This window comes from Pseudorca crassidens, chromosome 13 (genome assembly GCF_039906515.1).
Source record: "Pseudorca crassidens isolate mPseCra1 chromosome 13, mPseCra1.hap1, whole genome shotgun sequence".
NCBI classification, from domain to species: Eukaryota; Metazoa; Chordata; class Mammalia; order Artiodactyla; family Delphinidae; genus Pseudorca; species Pseudorca crassidens.
Window position 1 is genome coordinate 15,113,566 of NC_090308.1, and position 14,297 is coordinate 15,127,862.

At 44.3% G+C, this 14,297-nt stretch overlaps 1 protein-coding gene across 2 annotated transcripts in view; it reads right to left on the reverse strand.

The window, feature by feature from the left end:
- The window catches only part of PLEKHG1 (pleckstrin homology and RhoGEF domain containing G1), a 228,083-nt gene that overhangs the window by 95,694 nt on the left and 118,092 nt on the right, over positions 1 to 14,297 (reverse strand). Inside the window, exon 1 of one of the 2 annotated variants that reach the window (XM_067701772.1) lies at positions 5,737 to 5,873. The exons of the other annotated variant lie outside the window; for it this stretch is intronic. The gene's annotated coding sequence lies outside the window, so the exon portion shown is untranslated. Of the gene's footprint in view, positions 1 to 5,736; positions 5,874 to 14,297 lie in introns of those variants that run through there. 2 annotated transcript variants of the gene reach the window in all.

The window sequence follows — 14,297 nt, forward strand, 5'->3', positions numbered from 1 at the left end:
TAAATACAATTTGAAGTTTATCTTTTTGTACTCCATTCGTTAATATACAATATTGTTATGAGTTAGTGAAGATAGAATTGGGAGACAAGGGCTGTGTACTGGATATTGGGGTAGCTGGTTTCCCATGATAAACTGAAACACGAGAAAGAAAACTGTAGAGCAAGAAAGCTTTATCCGGGACTCCCCTGGTGGCGCAGTGGTTGAGAATCCGCCTGCCAACGCAGGGGACACAGGTTCGAGCCCTGGTCCGGGAAGATCCCACATGCCGCAGAGCAACTAAGCCCGTGCGCCACAACTACTGAGCCTGCACTCTAGAGCCTGCGAGCCAAACTACTGAGCCCTCGTGCCACAGCTGTGCTAGAGCCTCCATGCCTAGCGCCTGTGCTCCACAACAAGAGAAGCCACTGCAATGAGAAGCCCGTGCACCGCAATGCAGAGTAGCCCCCGCTGGCCACAAGTGGAGAAGGCCCATGCACAGCAATGAAGACCCAACGCAGCCAAAAATAAATAAACAAATGAACTAAAAAAAAAAAAAAAAGAAAGCTTTATCCTCCCCTTGAGTGAAAGATGTTTGTGATTGTGTTAACATTTGGGTAACTTGCTGCTTCGCTTTGCTCTCCTTCTCAAAGCCTCTCTCTTTTTCTTACCAGATCTCAAACACAGGACTAATAATATAGCAACTTCTGAGAACTTGCCAATCATTGCTAATGGCCCATGTTAGTGGATCTTTTGACCATGAATACCCTAAAGTAAGCTGATTTTCCCACCTTGAGGGTCTTGGTCCTTCTGACCCTTGGTAAACCTGGACGTGGTGGTGGCAGAAGCACGTGTAGAGGGGCCTTGATTCTTACAACTAGGAGTACTGTAGCTTAAAAGCCTTCAAAATAAAAACATTCCTTCTCGTCCCATTCTCAAGAAAAAGAACAATATGGCTGTATGGCTCCCATGCAGATAACTTTCACACATCTTACTTCACGACAAGCCTCCCTAATTTTTTTCTCGGCAAAAGAGCTTGAATTCCTTGGCTTTTCTTTGTTTGCTCTTCAAACGTCCACTATTTTAATTGCCCTCCTTTGGAATGTCACTGTCAGAATCAAAAGTAGCACTTCTTGGCTCTAACTTGCCTCTGAGGCTGATTTAGGGGTGAAGCAGAACTTTCATTGGCAGGAAAAGTCCATGCTTCTCTGACCATGTTTACAAGTTGAAGGGGAGACTGATGGGGCCGCAGCCGACCACACCCTGTCACAACACCCAAGGAGAGCTTTACAATGCAAGGCAAAACTATATGCACAGGACTTCCCTGGTGGTGCAGTGGTTAAGAATCCGCCTGCCAACGCAGGGGACATGGGTTCGAGCCCTGGTCTGGGAAGATCCCACATGCTGCAGAGCAACTAAGTCTATGCGTCACAACTACTGAGCCTGCACTCTAGAGCCCAAGAGCCACAACTACTGAGCCCACGTGCCACAACTACTGAAGCCTGCGTGCCTAGAGCGCGTGCTCCTCAACAAGAGAAGCCACCACAATGAGAAGCCCATGCACCGCAATGAAGAGTAGCCCCCACTCGCTGCAACTAGAGAAAGCCCGCGCGCAGCAACGAAGACCCCATGCAGCCAAAAATAGATGAATGAATGAATGAATTAAAAAAAAAAACTATATGCACAGCTGGGAGGAGGAGTGATCAGGATTTCCAAATTCTGCTTATTGCTACTCTAGACTTCAAATACCTAATTGGAGTTCCTTGGCAGGACAGTCATGGACATCAAGAGAATGTATAGTGCTCAGGACCAGTGAATAACTAAAATTATGTAGTTCCTTATCACACTCTCTGTGAAGAGGAGGAAATAGAGGGACTAAAGTATAAGGAAGAAGTTATTCTATCAGCCAGCAAAGTTCACTTTGAGTCTTTGGTAGAGCCTCAAAGTTGTAAACTGACTTGATGATTCAAAAAACAAACAAACTTTTGAGTCAAAGTTATAAAGATATTCATTTATATATTTCAAAGACAACACCAACTATTTGAGGAGTTCTCCTCTACACAACTCTGGGTTAATAGTGAAGGGCTCAGTAGATAAAAGCTACCAGATATCAACCTCTTCGTCTTCTAAAATACCAACATGATTCTTGTATTAATGGTAAGTCCAAGGCTACAATTACACGTTTTTGCTCAGAGTGTTCAATCCAAGGAACATGATTTTCATTTTTATTTGTAGCTGTTTGGTAATGAAGAAGTAAAAAAATCTTCTTACCATGTTAATTTCTTAGTTTTGACCAGTGTACTCTGGTAATGCAAGATGTTAACACTGGGGGAAGCTGGATGAAGGGCATACGGAAACACTTAACTATTTGGCAAATTTTCTGTAAATTAAAAAATTTTCCAAAATAAATAATTTTAAAAAGTCTTGTTATCATTGAAGAGTCAGTAAAGCAAAAATTTGGACAAGAAGATCAAGGATAGGAAAAGCTGCTTTGCAAAAATGCTTTTGTTCAAACAAGAGGTGAGGGGTTGAAAGAGAATCAAAGATTTCTTTGGGCTGTAAAGTCTGATACTAAATATTCAGATTATTTACTAACTGGTTCCTGTCCAGTCAGTGAAAACTAAGAGGTACAATGTCTCCTGCAGTTGACTAGGGATTGAGTTAGATAACATATTAGCTAAATTGCCTTAGCTAAGGTGGTGACTCCTGAATTTCTATTCAGGTCACAGGCATGTCGGTTTGGTTAGAAGAGGACCTAAGGGAATTCCCTTAAGTCTCTTCATGTAAATACAGTTTTTTTACTTTTACTATCTGCTTTTTGGAGGTGATTTGGTGTGGGAGGTGAAGGAGATTATGGGGTGGGGTTAAAGCTACTCTGTGGGTTGCTATCACTTTCAGGGGGATGGGTAGTTGTCCACCAAAACCCACCCCCCCTTCTTCTTTAGTGAATAGAGTTTCAGCTGAGCACACTTCCCAGCCTCCTGTCATTAGATGTGGCCATGTGGTCAAGTTCTCACCTGTGGAAAAGATATATGTCCCTCTGGGGGTCCACTTTTCAAGCATCAGACACTGGTCCTCCACGTTCTTCTCCCTTCCCACGGGGACCCAGTTGTGGCAGGGATCTTTGCCTGAGCTATGAACATGACACCAATGCCCTAAAGTATGGAAGAGCACGAAGACAGAAGGGCCTTGCAATAACTGGGTCTGGATGTGCCCTGCGCCACCCCATTAAAAAGTCTGGTTATCCTGAAACTGATGTGCTGTGGAGAAACCATGTGGTGAGACCCCATTGATATGCAGAGAGAAGCTGAAGGGATGCTGGCTGACGTGGCCCCTGCTGTCTGAGAGTTTCCAGCTCAGGCACCAGATGTGTGAGAGAGCAGCCTCTGAGATGACCCCAGCCCTGTCATGTCTGACTGCAGCACCGGGAGACTCTGAACCATACCCACCTCGAAGAGCCTCTCCTGAACTCCCGACTCACAGAAACCTTGAGAGATTAGACATGATTGTTGTTGTTCGAAACCACTAGGCTCTGAAGTGATTTGTAACGCAACGAGAGATAACCAGAACAACCTCTGTTATAACAGATCCGCCTTACCATGATGCGTCAGAGCTTTAACTCTATCAAAATTATCCTTAAAAAACAAAACAAAACACACGCCCCTTCCCCCTCACACAGAGCCTCGCAGTTCATTCACATGTGTCATTACCTTTAGAACATTTTGTAGATGGGAAAAAAGATAGAGAGGTTAGGTAACATCATGCTCAAACCTGAACAGTGAATCAGAGACTATGGTTTCTGATTTCTAGTCCATTATTTCTTATACTTGGCTACAGATTCATACAAGAGGGCAGAAAAAGAGCTTAGAGATTAGGAAATGAAGCACTAAACATAAGCTACCTGTATTAAGTGCATGATACCAATGTGCCAATAGCGCGTGTGTGTGGGAAGGAATGAGTATGTGCCCACCTGTGTGTGCAGAAAGAGCTCAGAGGACCAGCCAGAAATCAAGTTATGACATAACAGTTTCTCCTTCAGGGGATTTGCATTTCTGCCCTGGCTCTGTACCATGGAGGTTTGTATTGCGATCTTTGAGTGTCTGGTTTCCTCACGCATAAGTGAGGCAGCTGGACTAGATGACTTTCCCGGGCCATCCAACGGTGGGGAGGCAGCTCCTACTCTGAAATCATCACCAAGTCACCGGCTACCACATCTGCATGGCCCATTCCTAGCTGGGATCACAGGACAAGCAGTAACCACAAAATAGCAATTTTCTTCTCTATTCTCCTAACGCCAGGTCTTAGATGATGAAATGTATATCACTGACTTTGCCAAAGGCTAAAAACCCTCTATTTTTAATTCAGATTAAATCATAATCTATGCTCCAGCTTCCTTCCTGTTCGTGTGGAAATTTCAGTCTCAAGGCAGTAACGAAACAATGATAGCTACATACACAGGCTCCATCTGCATGGAGCACGCTCAGTTCCAAAAACATCTCTGCGCATTTCAGTGGGAGGATTAGGCTAAACAACATTTCTTAAAGAAAAAGGAGGAGGAGGAAGAGGAGAAATCCTAATCACTAACACTAACACTAGTAATAGCACTCTGAGAAAGTAAACCATCCATAAAGTACACTAAACATTTTCTCAGAGAAAAAAAGAGGAGGAAGAGAATTCAGTGTCTAACAACAGAGATCTGAGTGAATAAATCCATCTAGAAAGTACAATATACAACTATTAAATGTCATGCCCTTTCAAATCCTTAAGTGTGTAGAAAATGGTCATAATTACAGCTGAGTAATATGGGTGGTTTACAAAACATAGGTACAAGGTGATCCCAATTTTGAATTGAAAATACTACTTATTTATTATCCACATGAGAAAAAGATTGAGAGGATATAGAATAAAATACTGACACTGGTTTTACCAAATAGGAGAATGGATGATTTTTCTTTTGATATTTATCTGTAAATATCACTTTTCCTCAATAAGTGTATCACTTTGATAATCTGAAAAAGTTATTTAAAGAAATGAAAAATCACAACTTTGGCTGGTATCAAATATTTAAATATTTTAAATTAAAATAATTGATTTTATGTTCAATATGATTAATGAAAAGGAATGCCAAATATATACATCTTCTCTAAAATATATTAGTAATGCTAAATTAAAATAATTTAAAAATAACCAAAAAAAGAATCTAATGTGCAACAGCATTGACTACAATCCATGCCCTTTTCTCTCCAATTATTCCTGCTAACAAAAGGATTTCTTACCAATAAACACTCAACATGGAAACTGCATTTACTTAGTCAACTTTGGTTACCACCAGACTCAGGCTGAGTTTCATCACTACAGTTGCTAAGCATAAAATTTGCAAACATTGATTTTGTACCCCCCCACCCCCCCCCCCCCCCCCGCTTAACCTGCATGAACCTCATAAAGGAAGCACATGAAAGTACTCAGCAGTCGCTGCACAAACACTTAGGGTTTTAGTTTTCTCCCCAGCGTCACCAACATCAGCTCTCTAATTTCAACCTAACTTTAAGGGGAGAGCAAATCCAAACCAAAACAAGGCAAACACCCTTGAAGGCAGACTGCAGTTCAGATGGAGGAAAAAAAATCACCTTCTAGACTAATTCCATTGTTGGAGAACTCTTTTCAGTACCTCGCGTGCATAACAGAACAGTTGTAATATATGCAAGCAAGCTGCTGGCTCTGCGCAGTGTGGTGGAGAAAACCCCTGCGACAGTTTCTCACCAAGGCTTGATGGGCTCCGCTGCTCCAGGGGGAAGGACCGAGGGTGTGGGGCATGGGTTCCGCGGGCACATCCACATTTGCACCTACCTGGGCTCTACCCAGGCTGAGCCGCATTGTCTGCCTTCAGCTGATGCAGTGACCTCACTGGGAGCTCAGTCAGGTAAAACCAGAAGCCTTTACTAGTCTGTGCACCTCCTTCCGTAGAAATATTGCATGAGTCAGCTTTTATCTCTCAAAACCCAACACACAAAGGCTTTACAAAAACCTGATCGGCAACTTTCTCCCTGCCTTTTTCCCCCTGGTGTGCAGACCACAGACTTCAGCATCACTAAGAGCCTTAAATGAAACATGACATCATTCAGCTGAGAAACAGGACAATAGACACCACTGTGGGTAACTTGAAAATGCACACTTCGCTGAGCAACACCCTGCGACTGCCATTCTTTTGTGAACATCAAATACAACCCACACTCGCCTATAGCTGCTTGGGCTCTACCTTCCTGGCTCTGGCCACGGTTCTCATTAAACTCCACAAAAGCGGCAAGGTCTCAGAGCTCTCATATTTTCAAGTTCACTTCTCGAACTTTGTCTGTTTCAAAGGAAAGGGACACATCTTTTGCATAAGTTTTAAAGTGAAGTTTGGGGGTGGGGCGGAGAATAACACACAGCTGAAGGAAGTTTGAATCCTTAGTTTCCCTTAACGAGACAATTAATACAGTTTTAAGTACGTGAAGTTACACAAGAATACATTTAAGCTTGAGTATTTTAAAAACAGTATTGAAAAATCTATCTGAAGACAAATACCTAAAATGTAAATTTAAGGCATTTCTTAGGAAAACAGTTTAGTTCTGTGACTTTATATTCATAAATACTAAGTAGTGGGCTTCCCTGGTGGTGCAGTGTTTAAGAACCCACCTGACAGTGCAGGGGACATGGGTTCGAGCCCTGGTCCCAGAAGATCCCACATGCCGTGGAGCAACTAAGCCCGTGCACCACAACTACTGAGCCCGCGTGCCACAACTACTGAAGGCCACTTGCCTAGGGCTCGTGCTCCACAACGAGAGAAGCCACCGCAATGAGAAGCCCGAGCACCGCAACGAAGAGTAGTCCCCGCTCGCCACAACTAGAGAAAGCCGGCACACAGCAACGAAGACCCAATGCAGCCAAAAGTAAATAATAAATTAATTAATTAATAAAAAATATACTAAGTAGTAAAGACAGAATGATCTTACTCCCCCACTTTGGTAGGAGAGACCTTCGAATTATATTGGGTTTCCATTTCCCTAAGGCTACCTGTCCTTCTTAAAATGCTATATCTATTTTTATATCAAGATTGAAAAGGTTCTTATTTGAGAAAGATATTGAGTTCTTCAGATGAAGGTCTTCAGGAGTACAAAAATATTCTTGAAAACTGATACCACTGCACCATGGAGCTAAAACTCAAAGTATGCCGCCTGCCGATGCAGGGGACGCGGGTTCGTGCCCCGGTCCGGGAGGATCCCACATGCCGCGGAGCGGCTGCGCCCGTGAGCCATGGCCGCTGAGCCTGAGTGTCCGGAGCCTGTGCTCCGCAACGGGAGAGGCCACGACAGTGAGAGGCCCGCGTACCGCAAAACAAAACAAAACAAAAGTAAATCAGAAACTCAAAGTATGGATTATGCCCATGTATAGACACCTAAAAGTAAACTATTTCAGAGGATCAAAATCCTTTAAATAGAAGTTCCATTTAAAGCGTTCACTGCTGGTTATGGAAAATAACATTAGCCGATCATCTTTAATACAGCTATTTCTATCATGCCTATTAAGTGATTTTAAACTAACAACATAATAGGATAATTTGTTTTAATGCCTATTTCCTTTCAAATAAGGCTGAACAGATGCGGGGCAACATCAGTGGGCCATTATGGTGGAAATTTATCAATCATTTCAGAAGACAACTTGTTTCTCCCCCACAAAACTCACCAGTTTGATGGAAATCACTAAGTCACAGATGCTGAAAAGGTAGTTTGAGAGGAAGGGCCCTCCCTGGGCTGTGGGGACTCTCTTAGTCCTCTATTCTGTCCTCCGTAGTGATCTCTCTTGCCCTCCGAAATGACGCCCCCCAGACCCGTGTCCAAGTCCCCCATTTCTGCTGAACTAAGAGTCAGGTCAAATCTTACGAGCCCCATCTAATCTTCCACAACCACTCCAGCCCACTGCTCTTTCCATTTGTTAAACGACTGTTTATTGCACTTAGAGTAAGTGTCACGTGGTCTTATATTTATTTTCTAATCGTCTCTCTCCTACCCTGGATTATTAGCTTGGGGAGCAGGGACCCTTCCGATGCTGTAGGTTTGATATTCATGTGGAAGACGCAAAGATCTAAACTCTGTGATGGGCTGGTATCTACAGAGGCCCTTGGCTTCTTTATTTTGGTCACGCCACGCAGCATGTGCGGATCTCTGTCCTCCGACCAGGAATCAAACCCGCGCCCCTTGCAGTGGAAGCGTTGAGTCTTAACCACTGGACCGCCAGGGAATTCCCTCTTGGCTTCTTATTGACTCATTTGCTTCCCGTGCATATCTGCAGATGACAAGTTAACTCCTTTATCTTTCAATAAAATTTTATTGTACTTGGATTTTTTGTGTGTGTGTGGCCAAGAAACGTATTTTTAAAAAGCCATTTCTGAGAGACGCTGTGTACGTTACAATGATTTAAAGTATACAGGAGGATGTGTGTAGGCTATTTGCAAATACTACGCTGTTTTATAGAAGAGACGAGCATCAGGTAGATTTTGTTGCTGAATGAGTTAACAGATGAGTAGTGCATAGGGCCTAGGAGGGATGATACAGACACAGAAGAGCAGAGAGGAAAGGAAAGGGAGGAGGAAGTTACATTTCTTGAGCAACTTTCAAGGTTCTTTCCCACCAGAGAGCAGGGGAGCTCCTCAGTGTCTCCTTCAGGCCTCTCATCGCCCCACCTCAGCTCTGATGGCTTTGCTCTCCAGGCCCTCCCATCTCACCCCACACATGGGTTACCCTGGGCGATCAGCAGGTCTTGCAGGTGCCCTGCCGTCTTGCTACTGGACTTTCGTGCATGCAGCAAAATCCATCCCAAGACATGTGAAAGGAACAAATACTAGTGCCGCTCCTGGCTGCATATTTTATTTGCCAATATTAACGGGAGGTGAAAAGATTGTTTTTGCTCAGCAAAATCTCTTTTTCAATGATAGTGAGATTGGCCACAGATAAATGCACATGTATGCCTTGTTGGGTGGAAAAGACACTCTCACTGGAACGCAGCTCTTGTTAATTCCCTCACGACACTGGTTACAGGAAGCACAGGAGCTATTCACAGTATCCTTGCCAGGAGTGGGAGACCCAGGGGTGAAAGAGCAGCACCCACAGGACATGCCTGCAGCCAGCAGGACACAAACCAGCCGTCGAGTCAACTGCAGGCCAGTCGTGTGGCCTAACTGGAGGGAGACCAGAAAGCCCTGCCATTGACAAAATCCCTTCCCGGGAATCTGCCACAGGGCCTGCAAGTCCACTGTGAGAAACCAGTTCTTTTTGGTTTAAGGTAAAAGTCGTCAGTTAAAACGCTAGTATCCCCTGGGAAGGGTTATGGAGTCACTGCCACAGTGGTGTCGTCCGCCTGAGCCTCCTTCTGAGGGTCCACAGGGGTGCTTAGGAAGGAGGTGGGAATGGGGTTGTGTGGCAGGGCTGTGAGGTTGCGGGGAGAAGCACAGACAACACGCAGCTCTGGGGGCTTAGCACGGTCTGACCTAGCAGACAGACTTGGCTGACTCTGCAGCTAGGCAACAGCTCCAAGCAGCTGGGCAACGAGGGATGAAAGAATGGCCCGGGGAAAGGAAGGAGGGCAAAGGCATGCATACATTTTTCAGATTCAAGGAAAGATTTTGCTTTATACCATCCAGGTAAGGCAGATTTAGACAATCATCTTACATTTTCAGATGCAAAGGTGCTAGAAGTTATAAGGGGTATTTCAAGTCACAACTAATATTTTATATACGGAGCATAACAATTTAAAGGCCGGAGCGGCGGGGTCGGGGGAGGGACCTGTTTATTTTGTGGTTTAGGACATTGCCGCTGTGACACATTTCCCAATACAAATGGTAAAACCAACTGTTTTCTAATGCATGGGCCACTGACAAAACACTTTTTTTTTTTTTTGTCTGTTAAGAACATTTTTCTTTGAAAGAAAAGAGCATGAGATTATATTTTCTAAGCGCATGCCACAGAATAAAAGTAAACGTTAAAGTGACTTGCATGCCAGGAGGTGTCACACATCCCACTGTCCCATTGATGTCCCTTAGGAGGACACGGTGACCTTCCTCCTGGAAGTGAGATATCATGTACTAACACCCATCTGCACTGCAGTCTTTGTTTATTAAAAATCTCTATACACTATTCCAGACTTGTACCCAGAAAATGTCACCAGCTATAAACTGCCTTGCTATTGTTATATAAACCAAACCATATACTTTGCTAAACAAACAAAAGAGCTAATCTGTTTTTTTCTTTCTCAAAGACTATTTTCAAAGTGAAATAATTTTAATGATAAGCGACTTTGTCTTCACAAATTTAAGGAGTGTTTACTCTCAGCAAAAGACATAGGTTTAAGGCAGACACAAGCCCTCAAGTCTAGGAGATAGTAAATGAAAGGAGTATTATTTTTTGTTAGTCCTGGAGTATTGAATCTAACAGAGGAAACCAAACAGTAAATAATCAATAGTTACCAGTATACAAATTATCCAACTGAAAATTTAATTCCTCACATCCCCCATTGCATGAAAATGTCAGTATTGAGGCATCATGGTGAGAACTTTAGAAAACAAACCCACAAATTCACAACACTTTTTCACGGCTCACCCTTACCTTGACATTCAAGTCACGATTTAACCTCTCCATCATATACCACTCTGCCATGAAAACCACTGAGATGGGCTGGAAGGGCACACATCCTGGGGACTCTAAAATTGTGCTGTTTCAGGAGGTCCTCCGTGGGCTCACTCTCTCTCTGTGATAGTCGTTAGCTCTGTTTTTCATGATGTTTTTTTATTAGGATATTTTGGTCTTCACAGTCCAGAGTCAATGAAATCAAGTCTTAGTTATTTCTGAACTGAACAATTTTTAGACAGCAAGCAAGCAGTATGTTACAAATAGTCTTTTGCTTTCAATACTAGATCAGTCCCATCTTTAAGGGCACCACGGGGGGACTCGCTGTGCTGAAAGCACAATGAGCTAATTATCCCTCTAAGAATGCAGTCTGCTTCCAGACACATTTTTCTCCAGGAGATAACACACATCTAATCCATTCATAACTAAAGGCATTCAACACAATCTATACTTTGGAAAACACTCTTTAAAAAAATGTACTTGAACTTGTAGAAGGGGCTTGGAGACTCTTTTGAAATCCTGCAGCAGTATTTTCCGAAATAATCATTAAAACAAGAATCTATTATAGTTTCAGGGTGACAACCATGGAGGTTCCTAACCCTTATGCCAGCTTGCAAAACCATTTCACATCCTGGCAGGGGAGAGAGACAGCCCCCTTGGCCAGCCTTTTCCCCACAGCTCCGAGAGCATGGAGCGATGGGGTGGGCTCAGCTCGACCTCTCCAGCCGCATCCCCATCCTGTAGATTCCGAGATGGTGGGTTCAGAGAGACCGTTATCAAAAGTAGCGGTGGTGAGGATGTAAGCTTGCGGAGGAAACATAGACAAGCCACCCAGAGTGGTTATGAATCAGTCCCTGAACTTGTTCTGAATCTTCCCTCCAGCAACTGCCATCCTTTAGAATCACCACCATCAGTCTTCTTTCCCCAACCTCAAGGCTACCTTCAATGTCACAGTGGCTGACAGCTGAACCTCCAGGTGTGTGACCTGAGAGCAAATGGATTCATCCCGGGGGGAGGCTATCTAATTTCTAGAACTGAAGTGGGGTGGTTGGAGCTTCTATTCGTTTGGTCTCCTTAAACTATTCGCAAGGACAACCCCATTCAGGCAGAAATCTGTAAAAGGTCAAATACAGACCCCACTCCAGGAAAGCAGAACTTACTCCTCTCTAAAGGACGTAGTACTTTCTAGGTTTTTTTTTCTTTTTTTAAACCAGAGAAGGCAATGAGGTTGCCGCCTTTGTTACGGTATTACAACGGTCTTAAATACCCGTCTGTTGCCATGTGTCCTGGTCTTTGCCCTTGGCACACACAGCAACGACCTGCTGACCTTCTCCCTCCACACCTTCTCTCTACTTTAACTAAGAGCAACCACCCCTAACTCAGCCTTGCTAACCGGGGGCCTAGTTCACAGGCTCCGTGCTGGGCTCAGTGAAGACAGTTGCGTGCCAGGAGGTGTCACACATCCCACTGTCCCACTGATGTCCCTGAGGAGGACACGGTGACCTTCTGGAAGCTCCTGTCCAGCGGGACTGCACAAGCATCAGATACATAATGACAAGCGTGACGAGTGTGACGAAGCAACAGCTCAGATGTAACAAGAACTGTATCCGTAAACATTTGCTCTGTTTTCCTAAACTGTCTCTCCCCCTGTTTTCAAACTGCCCTTCAAGTAATACGGAAAGTGGATAGCAACTTCACACTGACAGTAACATCAAGCTGATTGAAGTTGCCTGCACTTATATTTCCTTTTCAGTCTTAGAGATCGAGCGCTGTTGGACTCACCTTTCATCTTAGGTTTAATTACTTGGTATCCAAGCTGAGAGCCAAACTTGCTGAGAGTTTTTGTGCGTCTAAACACTTGCCTAATTCCCAGTTCCCACAGAGGTACATGAAGTAACTTGTTTATGTTAACAGAACAAAGGAAAGGAAATAGGGCTGTCTGTTAGCCTACAGGGTTAATCTTAATTAGGCCAAGAAACGAGTGGCACCAAGTTTATTTTGGTTTGTTCTGAATAAAAAAATTCCAAGTTCTTTATAAGTAGATGAAAGAAAAAAAGAGAGAAAGAAGGAGAAAAAGCCCAAACATTTATACGAGCTGCAGGAACGGTGGGATGATGGGGGAGTTCCTTCACTACCACTATGATCTAGTTTCTGCCTTTTCTTTAAGGAACATGTATTATTTGTGCAATTAAACTAGAAGAAATAAAATAAATAAAATTTAAAAATAAAATTAAAAATTTATGTGAAGGCGATTCCCCATGTGCGGACCCTTCCCCACCCCGTCTTTCTCCACATGCCCTGCTCCCTGCTGGCTGGCTTCCAGTTGGGTTTGGCTAACGAGAGACACCAGAGTTATGAGGCAGCAGGAGAAGGAAACAGGGGTTTACCTGCCTGCCCCCTGGCTGATGAGGAGTGTGGGGTTCAGCAGTGGCTGCATCCGAGGCAGCCCGGCCTCCATGGTCCCAGCTCTCACTGGGCTCTCCTAACTCCACGGTGTCCTCTTGGCCATCCAGGGTCCCTGTGGTTGTCCCCAGGAATGGTGGTTAAGGCTTCCCCTGCCACACATTCCTCGCTAGCTCCCACGGCCTCACCACCTTCAGTGAAGTAGCCCCTTCATTAAACTCTCCATTTGAACCAGCCGAGCAAATCCAGTTTCTTGCCTGGTCCCTGGCTGATACAATCTCATAGCGACTTCAGACTCTCTGGTCTGAAAAGCAGACAACAGTTTGACTTCACAGGCTTAGGCCTCAGGTTTGACCATAGCTTTTCACTGGGTGGTATACTGCCCAAGTTTTAGCCCTTTTTTATTTAACTGGCTGCTTCATTCAGCTCAATGAAATAAACAATTAGAACTTATTCTATGCCAGAAACATATTTTGAATTTGATATCTACTGATATATTTGTTAACTCAACAAATATTTATTGAACAGCTAGTACGTGCCAGGCACTATATAAGCACTAAAGATAAAGCAGTGAAGAAAATGGGTGACAGCCCCTAAGTGATTCTGGAGGCAGGGTTCAAGGGGGTGGTAGGGGGAGTCGCCCCTAGTGCTGTGGGGAGCATGGGATCGTGCTGAAAAAAGGCACCACTCTCGGACCGCATTCTTCAGGCGTCTCAAGATCTTGCTTTTCTGCAGCTTCTACCAAAATGTTTTCAGAATCTCCACAATCCTCATGCCTACTTACCCCTGTAAAAAACACTGAAAAGATCCCACTTTGGGGAATGTCCTCTGGGAAAGAGATGTTCTCCCCGCTACTCCTACGTCAGATTTTTAGATTCAGCAACAACAGTCTGTCCTCAGAGGGCACAGAGTGTGGCCAGGGAGACAGACACTGAGCGATAACACGAACAAGTGATTAATTCTACGGGAGATGTGGACTTTGCAGAGAAGGCACGGGGGGCTGTGAAAACATGTCCGGGGGACCAGGGCAGGTTTGGGGTGGTCAGGGAAGGTTCCCCGTGGGAAGGGTGTGTGAACTGACATCTGAAGGCTGAGAAGAAGTTAGCTGGGGGAAGCCAGGCAGACAGAAGAGACCACCCAGATCATTTTACTTCCCGAAAGCGCAGATGGCTGGCGTACTTGGCATTTCGCCCATGGTGATCATTCAACCTAGATTTTTCTCTGGACAATCTTGTTTGCCAATATAATATTGCATACCGC